The sequence below is a fragment of the Bidens hawaiensis genome, unplaced genomic scaffold (assembly GCF_021521415.1).
Source record: "Bidens hawaiensis isolate Kalapana, Puna unplaced genomic scaffold, B.hawaiensis_p1.1 tig00011078_1, whole genome shotgun sequence".
In the NCBI taxonomy this organism is placed as follows: domain Eukaryota; kingdom Viridiplantae; phylum Streptophyta; class Magnoliopsida; order Asterales; family Asteraceae; genus Bidens; species Bidens hawaiensis.
Genome location: NW_027491855.1, coordinates 362,543 through 366,947, shown reverse-complemented (window position 1 = coordinate 366,947; position 4,405 = coordinate 362,543). Strand labels below are relative to the sequence as shown.

The 4,405-nt window shown below is 37.9% G+C and overlaps 1 pseudogene; it reads right to left on the bottom strand.

Moving 5' to 3' along the window:
• Positions 1 to 2,729: 2,729 nt before the first annotated feature.
• On the bottom strand, positions 2,730 to 4,137 carry LOC143537046 (eukaryotic peptide chain release factor subunit 1-3 pseudogene; annotated as a pseudogene).
• Positions 4,138 to 4,405: the final 268 nt, after the last annotated feature.

Sequence of the window (4,405 nt, the reverse complement as noted above, 5' to 3'; positions counted from 1 at the left end):
CCACGTTAAATCCTCGTGTACGTTTATTGCTTTCGCGTGTGTGTTCAGTTCGTGTGTGCGTTTAATCCTAACAATGGTCAAGTAACATATCCAGTTTTGGTGTTATTGTTGGTGTAGGTGTAGATGGTGACGAAGGTGGGGCTTGGTTGATGGCTGGTTTTAGAAGAGCACGTGAACAAGAGGTGGTTTTTTCAACCATCTCACTGGCATATGAAAGAGGCTCGATACCAGAGGATCCCTTTGAGCCCCTTCCTGAACTGAATTCCATGTGATTGTTACACCAGAGGGGTGTTCCAAACATCACAAATTTGATTTCTGCAACATCACCTTTCAGTTGTGAGACTATGGCATCGAGCTTGGTGGCGATGGCTGCCAATTGAGCGGCGATTTGATCAGATGTTATACTACTACCATAGCTATCTTTCTTCTGGTTATTCCGGGTCTGCACCATCGTGTTTCCCGGCAATGGAACCAAATGATAGAAACCCAAAATTAGATTGATTAAAATAAACAAGAACAAGGATAGTTGACCCGATTCGAGATGGGCTAGTCTCCGGTTAGCCGATCCGAGATGGCAATTCTCCAAATTCAAGGTTAACAAACCCTAATATTTTTATATTTTTAAAACATGGATGATACATAAACTAATACATGAACATATAAATAGGCCTAGCTGCATTAATAATGTTGCGGTTACTTAGACCTTTAGTATCCCACCCATTTATCTCCCTTGAACTCTTCAGCTTCCTTGAATCTGGCCCTAATGCAAACCAGTAGAGAATACGGGTTCGTATCATCGACCCTTAGTCTCCTTATCCGACTCAACACAAACCTTTTCCTTCTTTCACTTTTGTATTGCATAAATTTACTCTAAAACTATGAGCACATGAGAATATGGTGAAGCGATTTACCCAAGAGCTTGATCGTCTTGCACCTTCTACGCGCTTGTTTTAAACCAAGTCAGGGACCAGTCTTGTGGTGCATCTATAATATCAACTGATCAACAAGACACTATGCCCCCATACATTACACTCAAAACAAAAGAAACAAGTACAAAATCACCATCAACCAAAAAGATATTAGCTAACATGACCACAACACTTCATAAACAGAAGATAGCATTAAAATCCACGTACTTAGAAAGTACATAAGTCGATTCGTATTTAGGTTCTCTACACGATATGACCGTGTAGCAAATTTATTATCAACAAAACATAATAAACTTAATATCATATGTCTCATGTCTGCATAACATTATTATTAGCCAAAGGCATGCATAAGTCAAACCTTCTTCATGACCACATCAAGTAGTCTTTCAGACAGTCATGAAAAGGTGGTCTGAAGATGCATCCTTAGGCTTTATTTATGATAACCGTTTGAAATGGAGCTAAAACGAGTCCAGCATGGCTTTGCAGTTCCACAGACAAACAGGAGCGACACCTCTTCGGTTTAGATAACTCTTCCCCAAAAGCTGTCACACAAATCATTATGTTAATTTGTTATAAATTATAACAGAGTGATCTACATTATGGTTAAACTGGTGTTTTATCTATTTTACAGAAAACTTAACATAGGATAAACCGATAAAATGAAACCAAAATATATTACAGAATGGCGCAACACAAAGATGAAAACAGTGGTGTAAATAGGCCTGTAAATGAACTGGATGTTTTCGTTTATTTAAATAAATGAATGATCATGAACAAAAATTTTTGTTCATTTAGTTGAACGAACGGACATTAACAAATGTCTCGTTCGTTCATTTATGTTCATGAACATTCTCTTATGTTCGTTCATTTAAATTCTTTTATCTTCTTTTGTTTGTGTCTGTTGAAGTTCATTCGTTTATGTATTGTTCGTTAATAATTCATTTAAAAAATTTTAGGCTCATTATAAATTTATAATTTAGTCTAGTTTTATTATCTTTTTTGGCTCAAGGCATTGTTGTTAACATTTAATTTTAATTGGTTTTGGCACAGTTGTGTTCGCTCATCCACATTCAGTTATGTTCGTCCGTTCTACGTTCAGTTGTGTTTGTTCGTTTATGTTTGTGAACCGTTCAATTATACTGTCAATGAACGAACCTAAAGGACACGAGCACACTCATTTTCTTTACGAATGGACACGAACACTAACACCCTGTTTGTTTAATTATTCATGTCCGATCATTGTACAACTGAAGTTCAACAAACGAACATGAACATGCTCCATTCGTGTTCGCTTGGTTCGTTTACAAGCCTAGATGTAAACAAGCCAGACCGCTTGTGAGCTAGTCGAGATCAGCTCGTTAAAAGCTCAATTTGAGCCAAGCTTAAACGAGCTCGAGCCTAAAGATAAGCTTGTTTAATAAACGAGCACGAGCTTCACTTATCAAGCTCGAACTGGCCCGCGAGTCTAAACGAGCTTAATATTTATGTAAATTTTATTGAATATTTAAAATACATTATGATGATTATAATATACATAATATTATGATAAAACAACTAAATAATACATATTATGTTACATATATATATTTTTTTCAAATGCATAAGAAATAATTAATAAATAATAGATGAGCCGAGCTCGAGCTCGAGAAAATACTAGGATGCCGAGCTCAAGCTCTCGTAACTTTTAATAGCTCGGTCTCGGCTTGTTTACACCTACATGAAAGGATGACGATGTTCATATACGCACCTCAACACGAAGTCCACAAAGTGAGAATACAAGACCACCAGCAGCATCTTCGAGAGCTCGGGCCTGGTGCAGGAATCTACCTTGCACCAGCATATGGAGGATGATTGATTGCTATTCAGAATCATCATAAAGATCATCATCAGACAGATCATCAAAAGACCTGATATCTAGCTGGTAACGAAGGATTCCACCAATTCCACCAAACCCTCTGCAAAACTGAGACCCCTCTTGTGACTTATTAGTAACAAACTCAAGTGTGCAACCGAACTTTCGGTATTCATTAGCAAACCATTCAAGCAATGACATCTTTTCTTGAACTTCCAGCTCAGCATTTGTACTTGAATCCCGAAAGTTTTTCTGATCACTGTCTTGTTCCTTGTTTAAATGTTTAATAATCACTTCACCCGTTGTCACATTCTTTAAAGTATACCTATTCATATCAAGATTCTCCCAAACTATAAGTATATCAACTGCGCCCATTTCAAGACCCTTTAACGTGTCATCGACGCCATACACATATTTCCCGGTTTCTTGACTGATTTCCTCAAAATACTTACCGATCAAGCGTTTTTCTTGAATAAACTTAACGTTCGCAAGAATTTCAGCTGATAACTCGATTGCTTGATTAAACCCGTTTTCACCACCGTAAGAAACATCAACCACGTTCAAGATTTTCGCTTGGAGGCGCGGGTCAAACATGTCAGATTGACTAAGCTCGGTTTTGAAGTCTGCAGACCCTGCAAGTATGAGTCCCGAAACGTTAGGTTGACTAGTTGCTGGATTGATGTAAAATTGTGTTGCCAGCTCTGCAGTCTTCCTCACATAGTTGTGTCTTTTTTCCATACGTAAACGAGCAAATCTTAACGCGGATTGACCGCCTCTTCCATGTTTCTTTGGAAGGTCAACACTGAATTTGTGAAGCACTTCTCGAGTGTTACCACTTAAAGTTCCAAACAGAGTCCCGTTACCATCCATAATAATAAAACCGAACTTGTCATCAGACTCTAATAACTCATTCAAAGCTTCTATGTGGAACTTGTTGTCACAAAGATATAGCGATGCGTTAATGGGCCGAAAGGGTTCCAAGTCAATAGTGACCTTCTTCTCCTTTCCTTCATCGGTTACAATGGTTCCAGTGTAAAGAACGAGCCCGTTTGGAGGAACTTTGTTGTAAAGCTTGAGTCTTTGTTGTGCTGATGTGATTGCACCCAAAACAGATTGCCGGTTCACTCTGCTTTTTATGTTTGAAGCGGTTCCAAACTCGTCACCAAGCATTTTTGTAACCCTGGATATTTGATCTCGTGGTGGCATAATAAGAGAAATCATGCTGGTACCGTTACCACGAGCAGCTTCTAGTGCCTTGATAAGTTTCTTGATTTTCCATATTGCGATGTTCTTGTCGGTATCGTGAGCGTCCGCCATTGCAACAAGTAACAAAACTACCTGAAATCATTAGTTTAACCATCAATACCATAGATATTAAGACGGTAAAACATGGAGAAGTAAACATGTTAATGAGATTGATGAATATGAAATCTTTATATCAAAATGGGAGTATTGATTGAAACATAATCATGAAAAACAGAAACTTAAATGGAAATTAAATGAAGTTTCAAACATCAAAGTTTCAAGCGACCGTCAAGACAGAGGTCGGACGGCCATTTTGACCAAATATTTTCAAAGTTTAACCATTTATGGCCAGAACGGACTTTCGAATATTGTTCAAACG